Source organism: Symphodus melops, assembly GCF_947650265.1.
Source record: "Symphodus melops genome assembly, chromosome: 20".
Taxonomy (NCBI): Eukaryota; Metazoa; Chordata; class Actinopteri; order Labriformes; family Labridae; genus Symphodus; species Symphodus melops.
In genome coordinates this window covers 4,654,706-4,668,015 of record NC_136710.1, presented here as the reverse complement: position 1 = coordinate 4,668,015, position 13,310 = coordinate 4,654,706, and the positions used below count along the sequence as shown (strand labels likewise).

At 41.0% G+C, this 13,310-nt stretch overlaps 1 protein-coding gene and 1 long non-coding RNA gene across 3 annotated transcripts in view; one reads left to right on the top strand and one right to left on the bottom strand.

The window, feature by feature from the left end:
• Positions 1-13,310, bottom strand: part of rgp1 (GP1 homolog, RAB6A GEF complex partner 1) — a 242,800-nt gene that overhangs the window by 135,799 nt on the left and 93,691 nt on the right. The window lies entirely within an intron of this gene.
• LOC306841280 overlaps positions 78-13,310 on the top strand; it is a 29,529-nt gene continuing 16,296 nt past the window's right edge. For both annotated transcript variants that reach the window (XR_013781463.1, XR_013781464.1), the window contains exons 1-2: positions 78-169; positions 1,259-1,398. This is a non-coding gene — a long non-coding RNA (uncharacterized lncRNA). The remainder of the gene's footprint in view (positions 170-1,258; positions 1,399-13,310) is intronic.

Here is a 13,310-nt window from a genome sequence, read left to right as displayed (position 1 = left end):
GCGCGTTAACATTTAGACATTGACCATTAAGTGACTAAGTGTTGTTTTCTTTATTTATATATATATATATATATATTGCATTTTAAAAACCCAGTAGGATACCCCATAAGCTTACAGGCTGAACTAGGGATGTCCCATGACGCTTTCCGTAGGAGTGAGTGAGCATTTTGTAAGTAAGCTTGTTTCATAGCTTATATAACATCATTATTTGCTGTCTATGGTTTCAGTATTCAGAGAATGTTGAAGTCTTTTGTGTTGATTTATAGTAGGTTTTTTGGCAGCAGGCTATATTCTTGTCTGCTGGTCTGAAACTGACCCAGAAGAATACCCAAACTCATTACCACATATTTGTTTAAAATTGAAGCAGAAGGAGAAAAAAAAGAAATATGCTGGAGGGGCCGTCCCCCTAATATAAGATGATATAAAATGTGTTTCATAGATAAAGCCATGAACAAATATAAGTTTGTCAGCTGTCAATCTAAGATAAACAGTAAAACCAAGTGGTCACTTCCTTATACAGCATATTCAATAACACGTGTTGTGTCTGAGTGTAAAAGCTTGTGACAGATACGGGCAGATGAGTGGCCGCAGGCTCGGCAGAAATGGATACTTCCAGCCTCCTATGTGGAGTCCTCAGCAGTAGCAGATCGATCCTGCCAATGCTACGAGGGATAGATTCTGTGAACAATTATATTCTCCATGTCTCTGTGGGACCGAGCGGTCGATGGGCTCGTTCGGGCAGCAGATCTCTCTGATCTCTGCTATTGATCACTTGACCACTGACTGAATTAAAGGTGGGGGGTGGGAGGGGATGTGCAGGGATACGGGGCCGATAGTTTGACTTTAGCAGAGGTTAACTGTTTTTACTATTTCGGCAAATCAGACATATGGAGACTCATTATTAATAAGCAGGAATAAAAGATCCAAATGTACCAGAAAGAGATCACAGGAGATAAAAATGATCTGAGGGAAATTATAAATGCTGAAAAGAAACCGCTGTCTGGTGCCATATCTGTCTGAACTCAAAAACATGGTGCTCTATGGATTATTTTATTTTCTAATACTTTGAATGTACAGTATATACCATTTGTTTTAGTTTTATATTAGAATACAACTGATTAGCTCAACATTACTGAAACTGTGTTTAAGAGCTGAGATGTGTACCAAACTAGAGGATGCCGGAAACATTGATTCCTTAAATTTCAATTTTGCAGCTTTGTGTGTCTTCCCCTTTTCATACTCTCATTGTCATTCTCAGTGCCATCAAGGTCTCGTGGTCGGTCAAGGACGGGGCATGGACCCCTGGCTGTAAACTCCAACTGCCAACCCCCCCAGAGTTGTCGCCGCCATCTCAACACAGACATGAAGCCACTTCAGTGACGTGTGCCAAGAGAGTGAGTAACCCTTTTTTATGTGTATATCCGTGCATGTTAATGTGTTTACAGTGTTGGTGTGTGTGTGTCTGTAAGGGGGTTAATAGAAAGAGAACAGCACGCCCCCATTGAGGCCTCAGCGGCTTCCTCTGACCTCGGTCATATGTCATAGCAGTTGTACGGAGCCATTGTGGTAGAGCTCTTTCATGTTTGACTTTCAGCGTAAGTCCCTGGACAGCAACCTCTGATGTGACCTCTTTATTCTGACAGTTGTGTGTGTGTGTGTGTGTGTGTGTGTGTGTGTGTGTGTGTTTGTGTTTGTGTTTTATTGTCAATGTGCTGTAAATTCAGCCTGCACTGATTCCCTAAAAGCTCCAAAACTTTAAAAGCTTTGTTTTTCGTATGTCCAAAAAAGAAACAGTTTTTATGACTGTTTTGACTCTAATTCAAAATGAATATATATATTTTTTCTTTTCTTTAATACCATATGTTCCGCTGCCTCCAAACACACAATGAAACCTGTGTGTGTGTGTGCATGCGTGTGTGTGTGTGAACGTGCACAGTGTGCATGCATGCATTAGCTACAGCACATCCAGTTGGTGCAGAGCAGATTAGCAGCGGGCCGATCAGAGCTGTCTAAACCTGCTTAGGGCGAGGATGAAAATGAGATCATGTCCCAGCAGCCTCGCAGCCAGCTCTCCCATTGGTCTGTCACGTCATCCAATCGCATTGCATAAGGCTTTCATTGGAAGAGCGGTGGAAGCTTTTTTCCGACAAACTTTTTGGGTTGTTGTTAAAATCCTCCAATTCTGCATATCTTTTGGGGCCGTTTGATCATTTATTAAAACAACATTCATTAAAATTTAAAGACATTTGCCGAGGAAGTTTTTACACCTGATATAAATGAGACTTACCAAAGTAATTTAGGGACATTTAGGACTTTTGGAAGTACATACGTATCATTTGCTGTTTCTTTTATCTATGTCTCTTACTTTTTACACACTAATTCCTTGTTTTTTGTTTCATATAACCCGACCTTTTCAGATCATTATCTTAACATTACCTAACATTTCCGGGAAACGTGAAATATTGCAGGGACACTGACTTTCTCCAGTTGATTTTCATCAGGATTGAGCTTCTGTGAAGAAGTCTTTCCTGCCTTCTGTGCTTCACATTATCTTAACTTTAGTTGAATGCATCAAATTAGTGATAAACGAAGTAAAAAAGGAGATTAAGATAATGAAGAAAAAAAAAGTTAAAAAGGAATACATTAAAAGAAAGACTCAAAAGGAGGCATTAAAACAGAGATTAGGAGATGATAAAGGGCAGAAAGCAGAGTTCATACATCGCCTCAACATGCCTCCATATTTGATGAGCCACCTTACAAGGAGCCTGAAGCCCTCGGGCATCTGAATCCCGCTTGTGTAAGTGCGCTGATGCTCTCAGTTTCCTCCTTCTCCCTCCTACTTCCTCTGGTCCTCCTCCCTCTCTCGCTTCTCCATCGTGTCTCCTTCTTCTCTATCCCTCCCTCTAGCTCCTCCTCTTATGTGTTATAGTTTCTCTCTCTCTCTCTCTCTTTCTCTCTCTCTCTCATGCTCAGCGAGGCGGCAGCGCGTTAATGCACCATGGCACATTCTGCAGCTTCGAGTCACAATGCGACCAGGCTTTGCGCAGTGACCGCACGGCGACCTCTCTCAGTATCGCTGCACAGCGATGCTGTGCTGTACCAGGGCCTGTTCGGGGCTAAGAGTGAGGCAATGTAAGGGGTGTAAATGGTGAAAAAAAAAAAAAAACTAAGTGAGAAAAAAAGTTCTGCCAATGAAATGTACAATCAAATAAATGGACAGATTGTAAGTAATGAAAGACAGAAGAACACAGAAGGCCTTAAGCGTCTCCAGTGTGGAACACCCAACATGATTATCAGATTATTCCATGTGGTTTCTTACAAGGTAAAACTAATACTGTTGCACCTGTCAGTGACCCAACAGCTAACCCAATGCTCCAAATTCTTACACCAATTTTTAAAGGTGTAACACAAGGGAACAAAATCAGTTCCCCTGACTGCTTTGCCTTCTCCTTCACCGTTTCTTGTTTCTCTACTTTCCTTTTCTACATCAGGCCGGGCTCTTTCATACCCAAAGTCCTAACAGAAATCACGGCATCACACTTTTCCATGATTCCTTCAGACAAGATCCTCACAGTCCAGCAGAAGCGACCAGAGGGTAAAATAGTGAGCTAAAACGGCTGAGATAGAACAAGGACTTAGATAGATCTTTGCAAGGAGATAGAAAAACACAATCTAGCTCATGGCACACCTGTCTCAAGTTATTTATTTGTAGGTCGTGATTAATCTCAACAAGGCAGCGCGTCTCTCCTCCGTAAAACCTGAGGCAAGGTTCTGTCCATCTGTTGCTTGTCACATCCTCCATGCTTCCCTGCCATGGGCTGTAGGCCTACACATTGAAACACAATCTCGTCTTTAAAGGGGGGGCTTGGCGATTCTGGAGATTGATTGTTAATAAAAGCACAGAAAAAAGCCGTCCTTTGAGTTTGACCTCAAAATGTTCTGCCAATGGCCAGTTAGCTTTAATGAGGGAAATGATAGCTTAGGATTTCAAGGCTAAGCAGAAACAAAGAATTAGAAAACAAACAAACTGGAGGATAAACACCAGACTTGGATTACCTGATTTTATCCGGTGTTGTAATCTTTTTTTTTCTCTGTTACACAACACGTTTTCTAAATCTAATCCAGCTTGTTAGCTTGAATAGATTCTCATTACTTTTAAACGACTGGGCCCTGAATTTAAATAAAATGGAAAATTCCAAATCAGATATCCTGAAATGTTGTTGGAATTTGGCTAAATGTTGTTGAACCATCTTATGAGACGCATCACTTTGAGTTCTGTTTAAAATCTATTTTGTGGTAGAGTGTGACAGGAACTTTGGAAGAGCGGGTAGGGGGAGTCACGTGTCAAATGTGACCAGTCAGTAGTGTTGAATTCTCCAGACTCGATTTGTGGAGCTCTTACACATGAACATGCACTTTTTATTTTTATTTTTTTACTGTCTGCTGTTGAGCCAAAAGTCAACATTGACGATTTCCTTCAGCACAAACCATGTTTTTTTTAATATGTTGCCAAGTACTTTGAAGCTAAAATCTAAAACTTGTGAAACAGTTGATGTTAGTTTTAGGCACCAAACGTGCTTGGTCAGGTTCAAGAACAGAAAATGGTTTTGGTTTAAACACATATCCACTTTGACTTTTGGTTTAACAGAAATTCCAATCCTGATGCTCTCAGTGTTGGTCCTGTGCTTTACCCAATCATCCGTCCAGAACAGCTCTTTTAATGCACTTCGTCACTCTGTAGTTTACTGTATGCAATGCCATTCAATCCCAGTAAAGATACAGGAGTGAAATCTTTGAAGGATTATAGCAAACATTTTTCTGGAGGTGCATGATGGAGTTCAGAGTCACGATATAGGACATTCTTCTTTAAAGTACCAGGCCATCAGGCATTGAACCATGTCGATGTGAGAATCGTAGAGTCACTGACGTAAGCAGAGGCCTTCACCCTGATCTTTCCTCTGTCCTTCACGTCTGGACTTCGCCCTGACCTCAGAGTTGAACTCACACTCTGCTTGTGTGTTAAGCTGCAAAGATGAACCACTCAGCAACAACATTTGCAAGGTCAAATTTGCATGTTTGCCGTCCCGTCCTTCCCTGTCAGGAGATCACAGCTTTGCACTTTTAACCTGCAGAGGAACACACGAAACGTATCATCCACTACACACGCTACAGCCTGCATGTGCTCACGCTGCATGTGCACACGGCCACATTTATATGTCTTATTTTCATGGCATGTGCGTAGCCGCTTACACTGTGACCCTTTTCTAATATCTCTTCTATCCAGGTCACAGAGCATTGGCCCGTCCTGGTTCACCAGTGGGGCAACGCTTCACAAAACCCATTGTTCTCTCTTGACACGCATCCTGATCGTATTCATATGAAGTGGTGTCGGTGGAGACGACAAAATGTAAAATACAAATAGCGTCAGGACAGCAATATCACAACAGCTCTCGGATAGTTAGCCACTTTATAATTCATGCACACTTACACAACCATGTTACAACAGGGAGGGAAAGACACACACAGAGGCCTACACACAGTGGTATTTTTTTAATTGAGGTTTTTGATCCATTCAACAAAACTGCTCTTTTTAGAAGCAGGAATTTAGGCAGAATTAACCCTTTAACAAGGGTTTGGCTTTTTTGTCGACGATCTAAAGGATCTAAAGGACCTTTCTCCCTAATAAACTACCATTGTTTCTCCAGTGACTTAAAGCTTTCACAATCACCTAATTACCTCTTTAAATAATTCATCTGTGTGCCAGCTACATGCAGAAACATTGAAATCCATTTGGCCCGACAAGACTAAAAGGATGTAGCCTCGTGCGTTGTGTACGGCATGTCGATCGCTGTATTATTAATGCTGCAGAGTGTTTTTTAAAAACTCGTAGCAAGTGAAATAGACCTAAACTTAACCCAGAAGAGATACGATTTCATAACTGTACTGTAATTCAGACAAACACTTTATCTTTTAATAAAAGGGATAAATAGTTGATACTTATTGCTTGTCTTAAAGTAAGACATTTAAGGTAAAACAAAACAATTACATTTATATAACAATTATTTATAGATGTATAAATATGAATACATTGACATCATCAGACTGTTTACTCAGAGGGGTTTAAGAGTGTAGCTTTGTTTCTCTGTTTGACAGTGAGTTAATTTGACATTATCAGACGGATTTATAAAAAGGGTTCAGAAGTTCAGGAGGTTGTAGGAGACTTTCAGCTGATGTAGAAATCCCCAGTGTTGGAGCGCAAATGTTGTTCAAGGTTCAGAATGCCAAACAAGGACACAGAGTTTAAAGGAAGTTCTCCAACATGAACTCAGATTGGGGTCGAGTGTTTAAAAAAAAAAAAAAAAAGGTTTAATCCGTGTTTCTGTGCTGGATGTAAACAGTTCTTGATTGGACTTCATGTAGTTTACTGGAACTCAGCTAATATCAATATTCACCAAACAATCGCAATGTCAAAGCTAATTATAAGCAACTAAATATTCCTGAAACTAAACAAATAGATGGATTGTTTTTTTGTTTTTTGGGGGGGGGGCAGATTTTCAGAGCAGTCAGAGGAGGTTCTGGCAGACTAGAAACAGGTACAACATCCCCCCCACCCCCCCTGTGATGATCTACCTGCTTTGTCCATGACTTCATAAAGAAGTGAAAGAGGGACAAAAGAACTGTGAAGTTGCCGCTTATAACACCAGAACAACACGCTTAAAGGAGCAGAAGGGCTTCCTATAGGTGTCTTGTGCCTTAGTGCATTTTATAAATCTACAAGTGTGTGTGTCTGTCGACTTTATGTGTGTGTGTGATCCTCACCCCTGACTGGCATCACCCACAGTGTCTGCCACCCTCCTCTTCGCCCTTCTTCTCTTACCTGGGGCTCTTAGGATCCCTCCTGGCATGTTTGGGTTCTCTTTACATCCTCTACTTCAGACACCTACAGTGTGTGTGTGTGTGTGTGTGTGTGTGTGCCTGTGTGAGGTGCCGTTACATCTCATAAGTGTGTGAGCATTTGTATCCGTGGCAAGGCCAGATGTGTTTTTAACACGTCTGTACAGCTTCAAGTGTTTCTCTGGTATCAAACAGCTACTGTACATACAGTACTTTAATCAGTGGCAACATATGGCTCAGATACTGTCAGATGTCCTCATATCACTAGATATGTGTGTGTGTGTGTGTGTGTGTGTGTGCGCTATATGTTCTCCCTTATATGTTGTTGCTTAATCTAATTTGAAAATGTGTGGATCCGATGCATGTGTGGACTCATGCGTTCACATCTGTCCTTCTTCAAGCTGCGTTGACGTTCGAGCCCTTCATGCGTTCTGTTATGTGTTCGTTCGCCCTTAGGGAGAGAGATGTGACCCATAAACCCAGGGCCGTGAGCATGCTCAGTGCCACCTCTCTGAGCACTTGACCCGGGGTCGCCCTCACGATCGAGATCGAAGTGTGAAAAGAAGTCATGGGCAATGAGAGATCAGGATTCAATCACACCCCGGACCGGAGTCTGGCTCCTCTGGTTCTCAGGTGTCCTCTCACCTCGGATAATGTTAATGTGTAGGGAGGAGGTTTGAGGGGATCCTGAGAGGCTGTTTTCTTAAAGGCACAGGATGAAGAGGGGGTGTTAAAGGGTTGTTCTGTATCGTCTCAAACAGCAGAGGTTAAGTTTTTAAAAACATAAAAAAAGAAAAAAAAAAACCTGAAGACACCGATAGGTGAAGAAGAGTGCAAACAGAAAGAGATACAAATATGAGTGCATACACTGAGTTTGACATACTGCCTGAGAACACAGGCATACACATTCACTGCTAGAGTAACACACATGCACACAAACACCAAGGTCCTAGTGTGAGTCATGAATTCAAGGAGAGTTTGAATTCATAAAGCTGTATCTTTCTAAATTTGAGGTCAAACTTCAAAGAACACGTCGGATTGAATCCCCGGCTCCTCCTGTCAACAGATCGAAATAAACTTGATCATCCTCCTGCCCTATAGTGTAGCCTGAAGTGTATGACTTTGTGTAAAGAATTAGCTGATTCACTGATGAACACTACATTAGTGTGAATGAAAGGGTTAATGTGATTACTAGAGCCGGAAGTGGTCATATGGGCTGGATGAACAGAGTTTTGCCTTTATTTTCTGTATGCAGATACTGAAAGGAAAACACACCAAATAATTCACATTACTAAGTAAGTAAGTAAAGTAATTTAAACGTTCGCTCTCTTCCATGTGCACTTCTGAATGTTACGTTTGTGTGACTGTGAGAAAACAAGGGAAAGAAAAGTCTGTGTTTGAGCATTAGACGTATTTAGAGACAGATATAATGATGAGTCATGAGAGAGTTTTCAGAAGAAAGGAAACTGATAAACATTGATTTTCAGGCCTAAAGCTGGAGCATTCTTACAGATTAAGAGAATCTGACCTTTACCCTATAGAGAACGATAGTGATGACGTATTTTTCTAAGCCAACCTGGAAGTAGCATCGCCATGCATTCGAACGAGAATTCGCCTTTGGGATTTTTTCATTGGATTTAGGATCATTGCAGAAAATAAGCTCTGTGTCAAATACGTTTCTGATGTGCAGCTGTTTTGTTCAGTTTGATAATCTTTACAGATGAACACTACTTATATGATGTTTGAAGAGGTAATCCAGCAGAGAGAAGTAAAAAGCTAACGTTATGCTACAAGTGAACTACACCGCGGTCGGTAGATTTTAACGTCAACGTTATGCTTCGTTCATCTAATCAGCAGTTTTGACAAGCTAGCGAGACCGTAGCTTAATGAGTTGTTTATTAACCTAATATTTTCAAAAATACTGAAAAACTTGACGAGAGGCTGTAAAGCGGATTAATGAGAGAGTTCCCGGCCTTAATGTCTCCATGACAACCACTGTAGTCTCAATTAGCTACTTGTTAGCTAGTTTTAAGTTTGTGTAAAAACTTTAAAATTCACAAGTGGGTTTATCTCATCTCACAAAACGTCAACATCTCTTAAACTTCTGTTAATCACAGACCTTATTTCAGGCATTTAACCACAAACCCACTGAAAATCCCCGTTGACTTTTAGAGTTAGGAACCCATGGTGCTAAAATGCTAACTCACTCCCTGGTTTTAGGACTCATTCGCACTCAGTTTCTGCCAGTTAATAGCTCTTATTAATATGAGTTGTATTTCCAAACATTTGGACTATCCTTCTTCATCCCCCCCCCCCGCGTCCCTTCTCCCTCCAGCAGCAGCTGAGGAGCTGCATGCTTTTATATCAGTGCGTTGGTGCTCTCAGGCAGTGAGAGGAAATGACATCTCACCTCACCCACACAGCGAACATCACAGGCTTTTAAAAAGCTCCCCGGTCCTTCCCTCAGCCGTGTCCTCGCCAATATTACAACCGGCAGGCTGAGAGCCGCGCTCCCTGCTCCGCTCTGACCTAATGGGCTGTGAAACAGTGACAGGAGGCGGGTGACTCACTCCCTCATCCCCTCTCTTTCGGAGTTTTCCCTCCACCGCATGGCTGTTCACTATTTTTGGGTTAATTTCAAGGAACAAGGTTTAGGCCCTTTAGTGCTAGATTTTGATGAAAAGCATTTGCATGTAAACTTTAGAGCTTTAAGTTCTCCATAGCAGAAGATGCAGGGGGCGGAAATATCCAAATATCAAGACTTCTTTTCTGTGCACAAACCTGATCCGTTCATGGAGAGTTCACTGTGTCTGGTCCTGTTCTGTAACACTTTCCTTCACTAACTTTACTTAAGTGTTGAGTTGAACAATTCTCATCGAATGTCTAAATGAGAAAAAAAAACAAAAAACACGCCTCCGCTAAGTGTTCAAAAACTGTGAAACTAACTGTAAGTGGACTTTGGGCTGATTGTTTTTTGGTGTTGAATTAAAAACCTTCGGAATCTAAAATATTTTAGGATTTCATTCATCAGATTTCTGACCTTGTTGATGTCAATTTATTTCACCATCTAATTAACTTATATTGGTCTTGTCTTGTTCTTTTCACTCTCCTGTTAAAAGAAAACATGTCTTAGAGTTGTTTTTTATAGGAACATTCATCTGTGGATTGTGTTACTAGTGATCTGCCATATGATGCTCTAAATAGACAAATCTCTAGTTTTTAGAAAAACATGAACTGTTCTTTATATCAATATGGACGTCAAGTGTCCATCTTCTTCCACTGAAGCCAAAATAACCTCACAACAGGCAAAGACACACACACAACAACAGAACTGACAATCACCTCTGCTGCTAATAATAGCATTGTTCCTCCTCCATACTCTGCCAACCTGGTGCATAGACACAAACAGAGCTGTCATTCATGATGTAACAGGTGCTCTTTTTAGCTTCACTTAGCTTTTCAGCTACTTGAACACTTTGACAGTCAGCCATCATGACAGAATCCAGGTATTTGACATGTATTTTAACTTGTGCATCCCGTCCCAATAGCAGAGACTTAAACTGAACACCGCAGCCTGTCAGTATGGAGGAGTTATCCCCGCCCCCCTCTTACTAGCTATTGGTTGATTTATTAGATTTGTTAAAATTAGTAAAAACAGGCAGCACATGTCTATAGGGTGGTTGGTAATAAATAATTTGTATGATTCTATTAATTTTCTTTTAACTACTAATTTCAGCTGAGAACACATAACCAGGCCTTTAAAAGCTGCTATATCTGCTGCTGCGGCCCCCTTACTGGCATCTGGCCTCTGATGGACCCCGTCATTAAGCCAGAAAGAGAAGATCTGCTGTGACAGCTGTACATCACTGTCATGTGTTTGAAGAGTTGACCTTGCACAACCCAGAATCCATAAAGTGACGCGCCAAGAAGCCCTTTTTGTGGCCTTGAAATCAAACTACATTTGGAGAAGACGGCCCCTCTCCCTCTGTGCTTTCAGCCGGCCCGGGCCGAGTGGCAAAGATAGCATCATTAGACGATTTTTCTCAGGCAAGACACCGAGAAAGAGATCTCATGATGGATGATAGTGCGACTGAAAGCTCAGGCCCCCGAGACATTTGCCCGCTGGACACAAAACAGCAGCGCCTCAGGAGCCCGTCCAGCTCAGCGGTCAGAGTTCGAGGACGAGCGAGCCCTCCTCACATCGACCTGTTTTTGTACGACATCTGCAGGCTAAAATGACCTGACAGCGCTGGGTGCATTTGCTGCCTGGCACATAAGCGATCTGAAAACACTGAGCTATTTCTGCTGATGTTAATTTGCTCTGTGTTAGGGCCCCGGTTCACAGCTCGGTCAGCCTTCCCTGATACTATATTCCCGTTTGTTTCAGTAAAGGTTCTCCCGTCACATCGCATTTAGGTCGAGATGCCTGTGAACTGTGAATGCACCGCGCACAGGGACCCGGCCACGCTGAGGATTCTGGGTCCTAGAGTCCTCTCTCTTCAGGGGAGATCTCCCCATGTTGAGAGTGGTGTTAATTTTGTCTAGGTTTTTCTGCAGGATGAAGGTTACTGAATGAGAAGCAGAAATAATTACACAAAACAAGAAGAAAGTCTTTATTTTCTTACACTTCTGTGCATAGGAAGAGAAATGTAAAGCAATCAGCGTTTTCATTCCACTTGACGAAGTCGCCTCTAAAGAGATTTAAATTTTTTATCAATTAATGAAATATTAACAAACTGTAGCATGCGATCATATACTCTATATGAATTATCACATTTTTTACATTACTGATAAGGTATTCCTCATATAAAAAGGGAAAATACTACTTTTAAATGTGAGCAAATTATTTTAAATGTAGTTTTGCAAAAACCAAAAATACAAAAACATGACACATATGCCAGAAAATTGCCAGTTTTCAAAATGCAAATCTAAATTCAGCACCTTCAAATAGATAAAAACGTATAAATATGTAACAGTGTAAGAATAAATGAGTAAAAGTACCTGGATTGTGTCGTTTGATCCCCTATGTGCAGCAGCAGACAGACGTGTGTGTCATCGAAGAAAAAGGCAGCAGTGTGTCCTGTCTTTATACTGATCCCTCCTCGCTGGCCAAGCTGATCCCTTCATTCTAGTTTTCTCTGATTTCATGAATAATTCATCATCAATCAGAAGCACAACGCAGCTCCCTGATTACTGCCTTTTTTCCCTTTTTTTTTTAAAACAATCATCATTATGATTATTATTATTATTATTCCCATCTCCTGTGTGTACTGTTAAACATGAAATTAAATTAATGGGATGCTGAGAAAAATGTTCTTCTAATAGCCCTGCATTAACCCTCTTGTTGATTGGAAAACAGATTTAGGGAAATTAATTTCAAATTGAAATGCAGTTTGTGAGCGGGAGAAAAAAAGCTGCAAACTAATTTAAGTAGTAATTAGTTTAATAGCTCAATTTGTTTGCTCGGAGAGAGAGACGCTCATATTTCTTTTCAAACTAGTGAGAGACATTAAAACACTGAACAGCTGAATATTGAAAGTTATTATAATAATCACAATGTATTAGTACTGTAGAAGAATGTTTCTGTCCATCAGGCCGATAGCAGAGTATTTTATTCCCCCTCTAGTCCCTTTTTTATTATTATTTAATGTCATCTCTACTTTTTAATGAAATCGGCACTCCACTCGTGCATATCAAACAGTAACCCTTACAGAGTGTGTGCCTTTAATACAGCCAGAAGATGTATGTGTGCTTGACGATGAAGCATCTTAAACCGAGGTTAACTAACACGTGTGGAGGCAGCAGAAGAAGATAATTAGGTCACATTAAGTTCAGAGCAGATCTCTTGAATTTTCTTAAAGATTTCTCCGTTGGCTCCGCTCAGCGAGGTTTGAATCGAGGTCAGTGTTGTCGAAATGGAAAAACAAACATGTTACATTTAAAATTGATGCAACAACTACACTTGCTAAGTCACGCTAAAAGCACACTGCTTTCCTTCTGCATGCGCAGGTAAGATTCAAACACGCTGCAGGAATCTGTTGGGTTACAGGTGTGCTACAAGTTTCTTATCTTTCTTTAATGCTGTCTTTGAAATGAATAAATGTTCCTGTGCCATAGCAGAATAGAGAGGAAAAAAACGATGTTTGTACTGTAGAGCAGGGGTTCCCATAGTGCGGGGTCAGGACCTCCTCAGGGGTCGCAAGATTCCTTCTAAAAACGTATAAAAAAAATGACTTAAAATTGCATATTTTACCCACTATTGTGAACATGTATACACAAAAAGTAGATCAACAGATTAATTATGTTCTGCTTCTAACATTTATTGCAATAAAATGAGCCTGTTAGTGTGCATGGCTGTGTGCAACTGTACATGTTTTAACCAGCTGCATGGACAGTGTGGCTCCCAGCACCTTATT